The sequence below is a fragment of the Ixodes scapularis genome, unplaced genomic scaffold (genome assembly GCF_016920785.2).
Source record: "Ixodes scapularis isolate PalLabHiFi unplaced genomic scaffold, ASM1692078v2 PGA_scaffold4__175_contigs__length_147842914, whole genome shotgun sequence".
NCBI lineage: Eukaryota > Metazoa > Arthropoda > Arachnida > Ixodida > Ixodidae > Ixodes > Ixodes scapularis.
This window is the reverse complement of record NW_024609879.1, coordinates 86,149,698-86,167,380: the sequence shown is the minus strand read 5'-3', so window position 1 is coordinate 86,167,380 and position 17,683 is coordinate 86,149,698. Positions and strand designations below refer to the sequence as shown.

General features: G+C 51.4%; 1 pseudogene; it reads right to left on the bottom strand.

Moving 5' to 3' along the window:
- Positions 1–228: 228 nt before the first annotated feature.
- Positions 229–8,265, bottom strand: LOC121837554 (annotated as a pseudogene).
- Between the last annotated feature and the right edge of the window lie 9,418 nt (positions 8,266–17,683).

Genomic DNA, 17,683 nt, shown 5'->3' with positions numbered 1-17,683 from the left:
TAACACTGTGAGGGCAGAATCAATAATTAAGAAAATGCCGCAGTTTCCAATATGACACTAAAACTAAGAGACTGAAAGTCCGTGCTGGATTGTCACCAATGCTCACCCAAAACACTCGAGTTTTTGTACGCGCCAGCGCGAACTCCAGTTGCGCACGTGTACACTTACAGGAGTTATAAAATGGATAGCCCTCCATACGACAACAAATAATGAACACTAGATAAGTTTTTACAAACAGAACTCGAGGCGAGTTGCTGATAAAAATCGCAGAAGGGCGTTTGCGGCCTTCTCCTCTTTAAGTGGTGAGTCCCAGGCCCCTAGTATTTTGGACGTAGTAAAGGGCCGGTCGTCTAGATGTGAAAAAATCGTCTTTAGGAGTTCTCTTTCTGCAATGTAAAGTGCACATTCACATAATAAATGAGATATAGTTTCCACACAATCACATCCTGGACAGTTCGGAGAGTGTGTTCTTCCGATTCGGTGCAGAAATTCCTGTGTGTAGGAAACGCCCAGACGTAGTCGCTGTATAACAGCTTCCGTTCGCTTGGGTAAATTACGTGACACAAGGTATGTTAGGTCAGGATCCAGTAGATATAGAGGAGGGTATTGGTGTGCAGAGCTCTTCCAGAGACTTTGTGTTGCATTTCGGGCGTTGAGATTTATCAATGAAATGACGTCGCTTCTGGAGTAGGGTATTTCGACGTTGGGGAATAAGGTATGGGCGGAAGTCGCAGCACCATCCGCAGCTTCATTTCCAGGTATCTTGCAGTGTCCAGGAATCCACTGGAACTTAACAGAGTGTCTCCTATCAATACATTTCTGAAGATGGCATAAAAGTTCGAAAATAATTTGTCCATTTTCACTTCGTCGCAGATATGTGCAGATGCTTTGGAGTGCAGGCTTAGAATCTGTAAACACCGTCCATGCCTGAGGTGGCTTTGTCAATATAAATTGAAGGGCTTGATGAAGGTCTACAAGTTCAGCCGCTGTTGAAGATGTCTTGTGGCTAAGTTTGAATTTTCTTGTTGTGGCATACGATGGAATCACAATGCTGGTGGTAGAACTATTTTTGACACATGATCCGCCCGTATATATGTGAGTTTTTGACGCGTGTAAACAGGCAATGGTGGATAAAGTGAGTTGTTTAAGCACTAGCAATGGTGTATTTGATTTCTTCTTGATGCCTTGAATGTCAAGTTCCACAACGGGGAGAGGGAGTCTCCATGGAGGTATAGTTGGAAGATTAAACGAGTTTATATCATCAGGGACGTATTGCTCCATTTTTTGATAGTGCCATCGAATATTCTGAGTGAGGTCGCTTAAAAGTAAAATCAGCCAGTAAGTGATGACTATGACTAGTAATATGTCTTAGATGAGCTCTCAATGTTTCCTGCATCATTAGTACCTCTACAGGCGTGGCGCGTGCCTCGGCAACTGTGCCCAGAGTCGAGGCACAAGCTGGTAGGCCCAAACAGCCACGGAGGCCACGTGCTTGAACTGCTCTGAGAGCTTTGATGTTGGTTTGACACGTGCCATGTAAAATGGGAGCGCTATATTGCCGCGCGCAGGGTCACGGACTTGTAGAAAGTTCTCGTTCATTCTTGCTGCGGACATAACTATCGTTCATCCTTGTTTTTGTTGTTCCAGAAAGTGCTTGTTCATTCTCGCCCCGAGCGCGCTACGCTCGAACCTTCTCCGCCGAATCTTCGAGATAGTGACTCACTCTAGATAAGAGGCCGCCCGCGACCTTGTCGAGTCAGTTTCGCCCCAGCGCTCGACTCTGCTGTCTCGCCGACCTCGACGCTCGCGACGCTTTGGTATTATTTTCTATTCTCTTTTTCTTTTGGCACAAGTTCGCCACATTAAACGTTTAGTTCTTCCTGTTTATTTATTGTTATTCTGGTCACCACCCGTGACATTTTGGTGGAGGTGCGGGGTACCGCATTCCTGTGCAGCGTTCCCCTCCAAGATCCCGCAGTGCAAGTCCGGTACCAAGCCCAGTGAGAAGACCACTCCCCGCGGAACCCGAAACTCGGACCAGCCGGCGCATCAAGGGAGAGGATCCTGAATACGGTTTGCTACTGGACAAACCCAAGCCGAAGAAGACAACGATGGCCGACCAGGCGCAGGCCCCGGCTGCTCCTGCCGTCGTATACCTGCCCGTCGCACCCAAAACTCCGACGCCGTTCCACGGAGACGCACACGAGGACATCGAGGACTGGCTGCAACACTATGAACGGGTGGCCCGCCATAACGGGTGGTCAGCCGAGCACTGCTTGCAGAACCTTTACTTTTCGATGGAAGGAACTGCGAGGCACTGGTTGGAAAACCACGAGGCTTCTTTGACGTCGTGGGAGGTGTGCAAGCAAGAATTGAAGAAGACGTTTGCCTGCCAACACCGACGTGAGAGGGCCGAAGATCTCCTGCGAACAAGGACCCAAGACCTACATGAGAGCGTCACCAGCTTCGTTGAGGATGTTCTCCGCCTGAGCGCCCGCGTCGATCCTCAGGCTACCGAGGAGAAGAAGCTGCACCACTTGATGAGGGGTGTGAAAAGTGAGATATTCGGCGGCCTCATTCGCAATCCCCCGACAACCGTCGACGGGTTCGTCACGGAGGCGACGAATATGGAACGGGCCCTAAAAGCACGCGCCAGACACTACCAGCGACACCCCGGCGTAACCACTCTGGCGACATCCGGATCCGACCTTGGCACCACCCTCCCCGGCATCCGTGAAATTATCCGTGAAGTCGTCCAGGAGGAACTCAAGAAGCTCCTGCCCGCTGCAGTACGCCCGGCCTCACTCTCCATCGCCGAGGTTGTGCGGGAAGAAGTCCAGAGAACCTTCCAGAAAGAGGCTCCCGTCGTCGTGGCAGCCCCCGAAGAGCCCACGTTGACTTACGCTGCAGTGGCTCGACGGCCACAGCCCCCTCCTCGTCGCACCTATGTCGCGCCGCCCCGACGTCAGTCTCCTGCGCCGCAGCACGACCGACACCACGACGACCAGGTCCAGTACGCCTGCCCGGAGCCTCGCGCACCCCGCAAGACCGACGTGTGGCGAACGCCCGACCGACGCCCTCTGTGTTTCCATTGCGGGGAAGCGGACCACACCTACCGCCGATGCCCATACCGACGACTCGGGCTTCGCGGGTTCCACCCGAACGACCCGCGACCCCGTTATGGTGAACGCTCTCGGGAGATCGACGAGTACCTGCGACGACCTCAGTTCCCCGAGCCTACGTCCCGCCGAGAGTTCCGGTCGCCGTCGCCACGACGTCCAGCTTCGCCGATGCACCGACCCCGACGTGAAAGCCTGTCGCCCCTCGCTCCTCGCCGGGGAAACTAGGCGCGGCAACCCCTGGAGGTGGAGTTGCCGAAGACGACCGGCGCCAAGATCCTCCACGAACGTCGGATGGCCCCCCCTCAAACGCTACCAGAGATCGAAACCACGCCCCTGCAACGGTGTCCAATAACCTAAACGTCGTCATCGACGGCCACGACGCATCAGCGCTCGTGGACACTGGAGCAGACTACTCAGTCTTGAGTGGGAGGCTCTCCCGCCGCCTTCGGAAGGTCATGACGCCGTGGGATGGACCTCAGATATGAACCGCCGGAGGGCACCTCATCACACCGGTCGGGAGATGCACTGCTCGCGTCGAGATCCACGGTGAGACGTGCCCTGTCAAGTTCGTCGTTCTGCAAGACTGTTCGAGGGACGTTATCCTTGGAATGAACTTTCTCTGCGAGTATGGCGCCGTCATCGACCTCGGAGTAAACCGGCTGACGCTTCGAAAACCTGCTCCACCACAGGAGGACCCCAAAGTGACGTCATCCGCGGTACGAGTCCTCGCAAACCACGTGAACCTACCGCCGCAGTCAAGTGTTTTCGTACCCGTCGGGGTCGATGAGACTTTCTGTGGCGACGTTTTGCTCGAAGGAAGCCTCCAGTTGCTTCTAGGAAGAGGGATCGGCATCGCAAGAGGCGTCACGGAGCTCCAAGACGGACGCACTACTGTCGCACTCATAACGAACTTCCGACAGGAGGCCCAGCACCTTACGAGAGGCACCGCCGTGGGCCACGCCGAAGAACTCCCGGACGCAGCCGCAATCGCCGGAATATCAGAAGACCTCTCTTCGTGGCCACATAAGACAACGCCGCCATCGCAGTTTGACATCGACCCAACCCTGCCTACCCCACAACGACGACAACTCAGTGACCTTCTCGCCGAGTTCAATGAGTGCTTCTCCACGTCGTCAAAGGTGCGCCAAACGGCCGTTGCGAAACATCGAATTGTCACTGAAGACAACGCGCTTCCTGTGCATCGGTCGCCGTACCGTGTTTCTGTGAAAGACAGAGAAGTCATCCAGAAGCAGGTCAAAGAAATGCTCGATGACGACATTGTCCAGCCCTCAAGCAGCCCGTGGGCTTCACCGGTAGTCCTGGTGAAAAAGAAAGACGGGACTCTTCGGTTCTGCATGGACTATCGCCGACTAAACGCCGTAACGAAAAAGGACGTCTACCCGCTGCCACGCATCGACGACACTCTGGACCGGCTGCGCCATGCCCGATACTTTTCGTCGATGGACCTGAAGAGTGGGTACTGGCAGATCGAGGTCGACGAACGGGATCGTGAGAAGACTGCCTTCGTCACGCCGGACGGACTGTACGAATTTAAAGTGATGCCGTTCGGACTGTGCACAGCACCGGCGACGTTCCAGCGCGTAATGGACACCGTTCTTTCCGGCTTGAAATGGCAAAGCTGTCTGGTCTATCTCGACGACGTCGTGGTATTCGCAAGCGACTTCGACGAGCACCTGAGACGTTTGCGAGCCGTGCTACAGGCTATCCAGAATGCTGGACTGACACTAAAGCCGTCAAAATGTCGGTTCGCTTACGGCGAGCTCAAATTCCTGGGCCATGTCGTGAGTGCTCAGGGTGTAAGCCCTGATCCTTCCAAGACATCTGCTGTTGCAGAATTTCCCAAGCCATCAGACAAGAAAGCCGTAAGAAGATTTCTTGGGCTGTGCGCTTACTACAGGCGTTTTGTTCGCGATTTTGCCAAGATTTCTGCACCGCTCACGCATCTGACCAAGGACGACGTGAACTTCCAGTGGGGGGAGGAGCAAGAACAAGCGTTCAACGAACTGAGGGAAAGACTCCAGTCGCCCCCTATCCTCGGACACTTCGATCCATCAGCGGAAACGGAAGTTCACACGGACGCCAGCAACGCCGGACTCGGCGCGGTACTCGTCCAAAGACAAGACGGAGCAGAGAGGGTGATCGCTTACGCAAGCCGGGCACTGTCCAAGGCAGAGAAAAATTACTCGACGACCAACAAGGAATGTCTCGCTGTCATCTGGGCGTTAACCAAGTTCCGCCCTTACCTGTACGGGATCCCGTTTCGCGTTGTCACGGACCACCACGCTGTCTGTTGGCTCGCCAACCTCAAGGACCCGTCAGGACGCATCGCTCGCTGGAGTCTGCGACTGCAAGAATTCGACGTGGCCATTGTGCATAAGTCTGGCCGCAAGCATAACGACGCCGACTGTTTGTCTAGGGCCCCAGTCGAATCTCCTCCCGAAAGCACTGACGACGACGACGACGCCCGTTTTCTCGGTGCAGTGACAGATGCCGACATGGGAGCACTTCAACGAGACGACCCGGAACTTCGCGCCGTGATCGAACACCTCGAAGGCCAAGGAAGTTCAGTTCCGCGGGTCTTGGCCCGAGACTTGTCAAGCTTCGTTCTGCGGCGAGGTGTGCTCTTCAAGAAGAACTTCGGAACGAGCAACCCTGCTTGGCTGCTGGTTGTTCTGGCTAGCCTGCGAGAAGAAATCTTTCAAGCATGCCATGACGACCCGACGGCTGGACACCTTGGATACAGCAGGACGCTCGCCCGGATTCGTGACAAGTACTACTGGCCGAGACTCCCGAAAACAGTCCACCTGTACACACGGTCATGCCATGAGTGCCAACGACGTAAGAGGCCTCCGACGAAGCCAGCAGGACTCCTGCAGCCGATACCTGCCCCGACTAGGCCTTTCCAGCAAGTCGGAATGGATTTGCTTGGGCCGTTCCCAACATCGACGCAAGGAAATCGGTGGATTATCGTCGCGATCGATTATCTTACACGATACGCCGAGACGAAAGCCCTGCCATCGGGAACAGCCGTGGAAGTCGCCAAATTTTTCGTCGAGTCCATTCTCCTTCGACACGGCGCACCTGAAGTACTGATTACAGATCGCGGGTCATCCTTCATGGCCCAGCTGACGCAAGAAGTCCTTCGTCTCAGCCACACCAGCCATCGTCGCACCACGGCGTACCACCCGCAGACCAACGGGCTGACGGAGAGACTCAACAAAACCATCGCAGACATGATTTCCATGTACGTCGACGTAGAGCACAAGACATGGGACGAGGTGCTGCCGTACGTCACGTTTGCGTACAACACAGCGGTTCAAGAAACCACGGGAATGACACCGTTTCAACTGGTACACGGCCGGACGGTTACCACGAAGCTCGACGCCATGCTGCCGCATGTGCCAACCGGTGATGTCAACGACGACGCTCAACTCATCTCCCAGCGCGCGGAGGAAGCTCGTCAACTGGCAAGAGTCAAGATTCAAGACCAACAGCGAGTCGACGCACGCCGGTATAACCTTCGTCGCCGGGACGTCCACTTTCAACCCGGAGACCGGGTATGGGTTTGGACACCAATACGTCGTCGCGGTCTCAGCGAAAAACTCCTGAAACGCTATTTCGGACCCTACAAGATCATCCGACGCCTCGGCGGTCTGAACTACGAAGTTCTACCCGACGGAACGCGCCCATCTGCAAGACGTCAGCCGCGACCCGAGGTGGTGCACGTCGTCCGGCTGAAGCCGTATTACGAACGATAGAATTTTCCACTCTCGTCGACGGGTGAACTGTGAACTGTGAACTGCGACTCGCGATTCTGCTGCCTTTTTGTTTTGGATTTGTTTTTGTTTGTTGTTCTTCGTTTTGTGCTGCATCGGGACGATGCACTTTTTAAAGGGGGGGGGGGATAATGCCGCGCGCAGGGTCACGGACTTGTAGAAAGTTCTCGTTCATTCTTGCTGCAGACATAACTATCGTTCATCCTTGTTTTAGAGCGCAGCTCTTAGGGGCCCGTTTCCAGCCTGAGCGGCGTCGGCGTCGCCGTCGGCGTAACCGCGCCCCTTCCTCTCCTCCTCCCCCCTCCTCCTCCTCCCCCTCCTTCTCCTCCTCCCCTCCTCATTGTGTAGTATGGTCCGGGCGGGTCACGTGACCTCGGGGGTAGGGGGTCACATGACTCGTTTCCAGCCAGTGCGGCGTCGGCGTCGGCGTTGGCGTCGGCGTCGGCGTCGCCCCTCCCCCTCCTTCTCCTCCCCCTCCGCTCCTCCTCCTCCCCCCTCCTCCCCCGCCAAGGTCACGTGACCCCAGGGGGGGGGTGACTCCGCTCCCCCCGCCGGTCACGTGACTGCCCGCCCAAGGTCATCTGATCCCGTCCCCTCGAGGTCACGTGACCCCCCGGACCTCTGCCCTCCTCCTCCTCCCCCTCCTCCTCCTCCCCTCATTGTCTAGTATGGTCCGGGGGGTCACGTGACCCCCCGCTCAAGTCATGTGACTTATTTTCAGGAAACAAGCTATGCAAGTACTCGGAAGAGAGGGAGGGGGAGCAGGAGGGGAGAAGGACTAGCAGGCATGATCACGAGAAAGGAGGAGGAATATACCTTCCACTCCTCCTCCTCAAGAGCTGCGCTCCAATTCGGCGTTACAGGAAGTTGTAAACGGCTTTCACTTTTTGTTGTTCCAGAAAGTGCTTGTTCATTCTCGCCCCGAGCGCGCTACGCTCGAACCTTCTCCGCCGAATCTTCGAGATAGTGACTCACTCTAGATAAGAGGCCGCCCGCGACCTTGTCGAGTCAGTTTCGCCCCAGCGCTCGACTCTGCTGTCTCGCCGACCTCGACGCTCGCGACACTTTGTTATTATTTTCTATTCTCTTTTTTTTTGGCACAAGTTCGCCACATTAAACGTTTAGTTCTTCCTGTTTATTTATTGTTATTCTGGTCACCACCCGTGACAATATCAAAGTAAGCCGACAAATAAGGCCACGTATATCTGTAATAGGGATCTTACTGTCGCGCCCCACGTGGTTCCACCGATGAAGCGGGCAAGAACACTAAAACTGGCAAGCTTTTTGCGGAAGTACAAAATATGAGGTGACCAGGTCAGACCCCTATCGATGGTTACTCCAAGAAATGTGTGGCATTTAACGTACGGTCTTGTTCGTTTGCCTATCTTAAGTGGGTATTTGTCCATTCTTCGGCGGGTGAAAGCAATAGCTGCTGATTTGTCAATGGAAATTTCGAGTCCACGGGTATTAAGATAAGTTGTCATTTTCTTTAGTGCAGACTGAACCCTTGCCTTTGCTTGAACTTGTGTAGATCCAGAAGCCCATATACAGATATCATCGGCGTAGAAAGATGCCTGGATGGTTGGGGGCAGTATTTTGGCGAGACGAATGAGAGCGATGTTAAATAATATAGGACTAAGGACGCCCCCCCGAGGGACACCACGGGTCACCGGATATGAAGGCGTATTTCCTTCTTTTGTAGACATAAAAATTGATCTTCCTGTGAGGTAGCTGCTTATCCACCTATATAAGTGTCCCTCAATCCCAATTTCGCTGAGAGCCTGAAATATCGCTTCGTGAGTGACATTATCGAATGCTCCTTTGATATGTAAGAAAGCCGCTATTGTGAATTTACGATGTGCTCACTCCTGTTGTATGTAAGTTACAAGGTCAAGGACTCCATCGATAGAGCTCCTTCCTCGACGGAAGCCTTGCATGATTTCTGGATATATCCCTTGCTGTTCAAGATACCAATTTAGACGGCGGTGAATCATTTTTTTCCATGATTTTTCCAATGCAACTCGCGAGCGCGACAGGACGGTACGAAGTAAAGTGAAGTGGCGATTTGCCCGGTTTGAGAAGTGGCAAAATCCTTGCCTGTTTCCGCGAGCCAGGAACATTTTCATTGATCCATGAACAGTTGAATATATTCAAAAGACGCTCTCGCGCGTCCTTCCCCATATGTATCAAATAACTGTACTGTATGCCGTCAGGTCCCGGAGAGGTGTGAGGTTTCACTGAAGACAGTGCAGCATCGAGTTCGCTCATTGTGAAAAGGTCGTTCATAGCTTCTTCAGGAAGTACTGGTTCGACTGTGATGCGAGATGGAGATTGGCTCGAAAGGGTTGAGTATGTTGTCAACAAAATGCAGTACTGGCTTGCCACCTCTTTCTCTGAACAATTTCTTGAAAGCGCCAGAGAGCGAAATGGGTGCAGTTGCGAAGGAGAAGATCTGAGACCTCGTGAGGTCTTCCATATTTTACATAATGGCTTTCTGGGATCTATATTTTCCCAGAGCATCCTCCAGCAATGTCGAGCTAGCTTCTTAAAATGACGACAGATTTTCTTTTGCACTCTGCGCAATTCGCGGAGATCTTTGATGTCTTTAGTTTTCCTGGATCGTCGTTCTGCCCTCCGACGTATAGCGCGGAGGCGCTCGTATTCTGCGTCAATTGTTTTTTGCGTGGACGGGACGTCAGAATCCCGTGTTGCTTTTTCTGCACAGGATACAATGACCTTTTCAAAGTGAGATAGTTCAGTAACATTTTTGCATTCGTTCGTCATTGCTTCTTCGAACATATGCCAGTAGGTTCGTCGTAGGAAGTTTGTTTTTCGGACATTGGTGAACCCATTAATTATTGGGTATGTGGGTACGTGGTCACTACCACGAGTTTCAATGTTTGCAAACCATGTTGTTTGCGATGTTAGTGCTGCCGAAACAAATGTTAAGTCGAGGCAGCTGCTGCCTTCCGTTCCGTAGAAATACGTCGGGGTTCCGTCATTAATGGTAGATAAGTGGTAATCGTCGGCTAATTCTGCCAAGTGCCTTCCACGCAGGTTTGTCCGAATGCTCCCCCATATTGGATGATGGGTATTAAAATCACCTGTTAGAATAAATGGCGTGGCATTGTATTTAGGATACACTCCAAATGCTGCCTGTCGAATAAGGACTTTGGTGGTATATATGCTGCGATTATTGTGAACTTCATTTTCCCATTTGAAATCATCGCGCAAACATATTCGTTGGTCAGGCGGGTAGAAACGACGTGTGCGGTATATGTATGATCTCTTCGAATGAACATTGTCACGCGACTTGCACTATTAGTGCATGCTGAGTAAACTTTTTCGTACCGTGATAATTGAATATCTTTAGGTAAGTTTGATTCACAGATTACAATGATGGGGAAGCTATATTTATAAACGAGTTGTCTGAAATCAGAAAGTCGTGATTGCAAACCTCTTGCGTTCCATTGTATGATAGAGGCTTTCTTGTAATGTTCATTCATTGTACTGACGTACGCTATTTGTGGTAGCGGTGATCGCTAATGGGAATTATAAATCGCTCCATACTAAGCAGAGCCTCTACTTCTGAAATGTTGTTTGCCCCAGGGTACTCCTGTATGATAGCCTTTAACGCCACAAATAACATGGGTAGGAGTGCCTGCGCAAGATCTTTTTGTTTTCGTGGATGCTGTGACTGGTTTGACATTGGGTATGTTGCTGGTGTTCCAGCGGGAGGCGCTTGACTTTTCCGAGATCGACGAGGTGCTGGTATGGGTGTTGGCATTGTCAACCGCCCTGGATGCTCCTCCAAGGGAAGAAAGTTGTCTTCTTGTGTATTTCTTTGGTCTTTTTGAACCTTGCGAGGACGCTTCAGGATCTCACTGTAAGTTTTCTTTGTAGGTGCTCCTTCGTTGGGATGCTCTGCTCGTGCTTGGCGGCGAACAACTTGTGGATTTGGTGACGGAGCTTGGCACCTTGTTTGCCTCCCGTTGATGATAGAACGTTGTTTGGCAGCAGTGGCGGCCTTTTTTCGCGGACATCCGGGATATGTGGATGTATGGTTGCCGCTGCAGTTGGCACATTTTGGTTCTTTTCTGGAGCTACACTCCTTGTGGCTGTGTGGTCCTGCACACACCTTGCAACGACGCTCTCCTCTACAGTTCCTGGCGAGATGTCCATATCTTTGGCAGTCGAAGCACTGAACTGCCTGTCCAAAGTATTCTTCAACGGGATGGCTTGTGAATCCGAGGTAGATGCGCTGAGGCATGGCTCGGTCCGTCCGAAATGTGAGGACGACTGTAGTTGAAGGGTGTTGTTCCACAATTCCATCGTCCTGGCGTCGGTAGGCCACTTGACGTTGAACAGACGTGACTCCAAAGTCTTTTAAATAATCCAAGAGCTCATCGTTGCTGTATTCAAGTGGCACATGCTTTACTTTTCCATAGTTCCTGGAATATGCCTCCGGAATATGAGCAGTTACCTGAATCTCTCCGAGAGAGGTGACTGCGAGAAGCTTGTTTGCCGAGTCCAGGGATGTAACATTTACGGAGAGATTGCTTTCTTTGTTGATTTTGTGCGAGACAATCTTTTCTTGTGTGACCGCTATGATCTCGTTGGCAAGCACGTTTGGGTTTACACGCCAGAAGGACGTGTTTGGTGTTGTCGGCTTAAAGACTACGGGAATTCCTGTTGCCCGGTCTTTTCGGTATGTCACGACTGTGTACGGTTCGTCATTGTCGGTCTCATCGGTTATGTCCCTCAATGGATATAATGAGGTGTTATCCTCGCCTTGGTCCCTTTCGACATCAACGGTACGGATTCGTTTAGATGGGATGTTCTCGTCCGATACTGTTCCACTTATTTCTTGAAGAACCAATTGAGGAGGGTGAAGCAGCGGGCGCCCATCCTCCTGTTGGCCATTGGAATTTATGTGGTCGCTTATGGCGTCTATCTTGTCAGACAGATTGGGCGTCAAACACTTTCTGCTACTCACAGAAGAGGTTGGCCCTCCATTTGCGGTCGGCGGGCTGTCGCCGAGCAGAATTGTTGATGGTAGATGGTTTCCATTCGAGATGAAAAATTGAATTAACTGGCCTAAAGCGTTTGGTTCTAGAAAGAGGGAAAAATCGAGCTTCTTCTTGAATGGGCCGAAGAGCAGCAGCAGGCATTCGACGAGCTGAAGCAATGACTCCAGACGCCTCCTGTTCTTGGACATTTCGATCAGGGTGCGGAAACCGAGATTCACACAGACGCAAGTAACGCAGGACTTGGTGCGGTAATGGTTCAACTATAAGAAGGCACCGAGCAAGTCATTGCCTACGCAAGTCGGACACTTTCCAAGGCGGAGAAAAATTATTCAACGACTGAAAAAGAATGTCTTGCGGCCGTCTGGGCAACCACAGAGCTTCGTCCGTACTTGTACGGGAGCCCATTCCGCATAGTCACGGACCACCATTCGCTCTGCCGGCTGGCCAACCTCAAGGGCCCGTCAGGACGCCTCGCTCGATAAAGTCTCTGAATACAAGAGTTCAACATGACTGTGGTCTACAAGTCAGGCCGCAAGCACAGCGACGCCGACTGCCTGTCTCGAGCGCCCATCGAAACAGCTTCCGGTAGCAGCGACGACGACGAAGACGAGTGCTTCCTAGGCGCGGTGAACACCGACGACATGGCACGACGTCAACGGGACGATCCTGAGCTGCGCGCACTAATAGAGCACCTGGAAGGGCGTGGGAGTGCCATACCACGGGTTTTCTCACGAGCCCTGTCGACCTTCGTCATGCGACAAGGTGTACTCTACAAAGAGAACTTCAGGGACAACAATTTGTTGTGGCTGCTAGTAATCCCGACTGACCTTCGAGAGGAGATCTTCCAAGCCTGCCACGACGACCCGACGTCCGGACACCTTGGTTACAGCCGTACACTGGCCCGTATTCGTGAAAAGTATTACTGGCCCAAGCTCCCCAAGACCGTCCACCTATACACACGATCATGCCACGAGTGCCAGCGACGGAAGAAACCTCCGACGAGGCCGGCCGGACTCCTGCAGCCCATTTTTCCTCCAACTGCACCCTTCCAGCAGATCGGAATGGATCTACTTGGTCCGTTTCCGCCTTCGACGTCGGGGAACCGCTGGATCATCATCGCCACAAATTATCTCACGCGGTACGCCGAAACGAAAGCCCTTCCTTCGGGGACTGCTGTGGAAGTTGCCAAGTTTTAGAGCGCAGCTCTTAGGGGCCCGTTCCCGGCTTGAGCGGCGTCGCCGTCGGCGTAACCAAGGTCATCCCAAGGTCACGTGACCCCCAAGGTCACGTGACCCCTCCAGGTCACGTGACCCCTCCCAAGGTCATCTCAAGGTCACGTGACCCCAAGATGACCCCACGTGACCCTTTGAAAGTCACGTGACCCCCAGGTCACGTGACCCCTCTGAGGTCACGTGGTCTCCTCCCCAAGGTCACGTGACCCTGAGGACACGTGGCCCCTCCCAAGGTCATCTCAAGGTCACGTGACTCCAAGGTGACCCCCACGTGACCCCCCAGGTCACGTGACCCCTCTGAGGTCACGTGACCCCCGAGGTCACGTGGTCTCTTCCCCAAGGTCACGTGACCCCCCGAGGTCACGTGACCCCTCCAGGTCACGTGACCCCTCAGGTCACGTGGGGGTCACCTTGGGGGTCACGTGACCTTGTGGTGACCCCCACGTGACACCCAAGGTCACGTGACCCCCAGGTCACGCCTCCCCGAGGTCACGTGACCCCCCTCCCCGAAGTCACGTGACACCCCCCCCCCTCCCGAGGTCACGTGATCCCCCCGGAGCATATTAAAGAATGAGGGGAGGAGGAGGAGGAGAAGGAGGAGGGGTCTACCCTCCCCTCAGTACCCTTCACTCCTGCTCCTCAAGAGCTGCGCTCCAATTCATGCGTTACAGGGATTTGTAAACGCCTTTCACTTTTTTTTTACAATTTTTGGGTGTAGGTTTTTCATTGAGTCCATCGTCCTCCGGCACGGCGCTCCAGAAGTTCTGATTACAGATCGCGGATCATCGTTCATGGCACAGCTGACCCAAGAAATCCTCCGACTCAGTCACACCAGTCACCGTCGTACAACTGCGTACCACCCGCAGACCAACGGGCTGACGGAGAGACTGAACAAGACAATCGCCGACATGATCTCTATTTACGTCGACGTTGAGCACAAGACGTGGTACGAGGCGCTGCCCTACGTCATGTTCGCCTATATTACGACGGTGCAAGAAACAACTGGATTCACACCCTTTTAGCTGGTAGATGGTCGGAAAGTAACGACCATGCTGGACGCGATGCTGCCCCATGAGCCAGCTGACAGTGAGGGTGACGACGCCCAGGTGGTTGCTCAACGGGCCGAAGAAGTCCGCCAGCTCGCCCGACTCCTGATTCAAGACCAGCAACGCGTCGACGCGGGCCGCTAAAACCTTCGTCGCAGGGACGTCCACTTCCAGCCCGGAGACAGGCTGTGGACGCCCATCCGTCGCCGCGGCCTTAGTGAGAAACTGCTGAAACGGTACTTTGGACCATACAAGGTACTTCGTCGCCTCGGCGAGCTGAACTACAAGGTGATGCCCGACGGAGCACGAACATCGTCACGCCGCCCTCCACGTCCGGAAGTCGTCCACGTCGTGCGACTGAAGCCGTACTACGCTCGATAGGACTGTGGACCTTATGTGTTCCAAATGACATTTTAGTTTCCGTTCTTTTTATTTGCTTTGTTTTGTTTTGGGGTTGCATCGGGACGATGCACTTTTTAAAGGGGGAGTAATGCCGCGCGCGCAGCTGGCCAAGTAGGCAGAGCGCGCGAACCCTAGCCTTCCACGCAGAAGGCCAGGGTTCGATTTCTGGCCGCGGCTACACATTTTTGTTGACACTGTAATGTGATGTTCTGGTGAATTCGAGAACCGTTTTACTGATTCGAGGTTAGAATGTTCTACGCGTCGAACCATCTACACCGAACGATACAGAAACCCACGAGGGTGCATAAGGGGTTCCGCAAGGCAAGCGGGGTCAGTTTCGCCCCAGCGTTCGACTCAGCTCTTTCGCCGACTTCGACACCCGCGGCGCTCTGCTGTTATCTTTCTTTCTCCTTTTATTTTTGGGGACAAGTTCGCCCCCATTAAACGTTCAGATTACTCAGTCATTCGCTGCCTCATCACTTGTCATTCGCGACAATATCGTCAAGTCGCCGCAGAGTAGTTGTTTTACTTTCGCTGGCGAGCTATTTGACGCAGTCAAATTATAAGGCACTGATTTTATCGGTCTAATAGCCGCCATTACTTCACTCAGGGAAATGACGAGACAATGTCTCGAAAGAGCGCATTTCCACGCGACGATACCGCCATTTTTTGTTTTCAAATTCGGGGAATGTTCATTGAAGTCGGGAGTTTTACCTTCCTCGGAAAATACAAGTAAATTTTCAGAGAATTTACTTCAAGTAAAGTGCAATTTTTCTAAACAGTAGTACTTTAGGTTCCATGTACATAGTGTGCTTCCAAACACTGCTTGTTTATTATTTTCATATAAAAAACGCTCGGGGAATCGCTACAGGTTTCTTGAACGATCTTTGATTCTTTCAAGATCTGCATATTCTGAGTTTTGGAAGGAAAGGCAACGCAAAACGATAATCTTTGCGTTGCCCTTTAGCACGCGATTCTTCGAGTACGGCACAAACTACGCGAGCACCAGATGAGTTTCAGAGCAGGTGCTGCATTTTGTTGCCTCATTTGAGTGAGGATGCAGGGTGTGCACCTCCTGTAGTAGGCGAGAGTTTCTACGTTGGGGAGAAGCGGGGACCAGCCCTTTCTGCAAATGGGTCAAGTCCCCCTGAGCTGCGGGACACAGAGAAACGCCAGTCTTCGGCACTAATCCCGCAGTTACTCGGCCTCTCTTGCGTCGTGTCTTTTCGCTTCCCGCGCCTCGTAGCAGTGTTGTTGAAGAAAGGGGGGGGGGGGGGGGGGGGAGGGAAGCTTGTGAAACTTTTGGGGGGCTTTCACAATCTCGAAACCATTTTCTCCCCCCTTTTCCTACGCCACATGCTTCTCCCTCTTCGCAGATATCAGCTGATCATCTAACATCTTACCTCCTTTGTGCAGGAATGCTTGCTAGTAGGCAAAACAACAACTAAAATTCGAAAGTAATTTATAACTTGAGTAGAAGTTACTCGGAAAAATTAATTAAAGTAAACTACTAATTACCTAAATAAAAATGTGATTGAAAGTTACTAAACTACTCAGAGAAGTAGTTGAACTACAGTAACTTGAGTGGAGTAGTTGCACTACGTACAAGTCTGTCTCACAATGGCAGCGCACGAGAGCCTATCTTGCAAACGTGTATACAGACCATACCAAAAAAGCGCTTCTGTTCAGTTTCATTTCCACCGTTCTTGCGTGTGGCGAGTACTTCGCTCGCCTAACGAAGCGACAATTATGTACGTGATGGGCTGTGATTTAACACATGTAGACCGTAATCGTAGTAAACATTAAAATGTATAGAATGAAACGAACTGCATTCCTGTAAGCCAGACGGCAGGTTACTGTGAATAAAAATTGTGCTAAGATGAATATTAATTAAAAAAACTTAGCAACCACCGAGCCAATCATCATGATGCAATAAAATACTATAAAATACACGAATTCAGTATTCAACTTCAAATCAAGAATACTTACTTGAAGATACAATTGTTTGTCAAGCACAGAATTGCATCACACAATTATTAATTCAAAACAAGTTTGCAAAAATTGCCCGAGTAAAAATTGGTACCCATATTTTATTTCTACTTTTTCAGTAGAATGCAAGGCGTTCGAAATCTTATTCACGAGTACACATGGGGAAGAGGGTAATTATATACAACATTTCTCAAACTTAAGCTTTGGTTTTGCACAGCCTCGACAGTGCAAACTCAACGACATTAAAATTTTTATAGACAAAAAAAAAAAAAAAAAACGTTTTCAACTTATTTAACATTTAAGCGCAATAAAATAAAATAATAAAAAAACAAACTTTTCACCACTTCTTTTACGATCTACATTTGGATGCCAACCATTTGACAAAGAAACCAGGCGACGGCTCTATCGTAAATTAATGGAGCTCAACACCGGCTGCCTAAATATCTGTAACACCAGACAGGAATATCAGTTCGTCGAAAGTTTATTATGTCTAAACTCAGATTCTAACTTTGTTTAGACGTTTTACTTCTCCTTCTTAGATCGGCTGCGTGAGTGGACTCCAAGAGTAGCCCCAGCTAGATTCGATGACCAAAACGGATATAATGTTTATAAAAAGATAAGTCTCAGAAGCTATTGTGAAAAAGGAATGCGACTGCGCCAAATGTCGACTAGTGCTCTAATGTGAACTATTTTTCTCGATATTATTGGCGCTCTTTTTTGGACGGAGATCGTAGTACTCACAACCGGTATGAGTCTGCGGTTTTCACTATTAAAGCTGCTTCAATTGCAGAAGGATGCTCAACACTTAGCATAAGACTGTAAAGTATTCCGAAACCCTTTCCGAAAATGCAAGTTTGGCCGGTGCCATTTTGAGTGTTCGTGCGTATGGCGCGTGCTTTGCTGAATTTCCCAAGCGTCGAACACGCACGCATTGGGTTGTGAAGATTGCACGCTGGACTGTGATTTTGTATATATTGGAAATGTCCATACTTCGTCTCACCTTAGCATGAACTATAACTGCGAAGGCTGTGCAAGCGCGAGTTGCTAGCCTTGACTGCCTTAGCT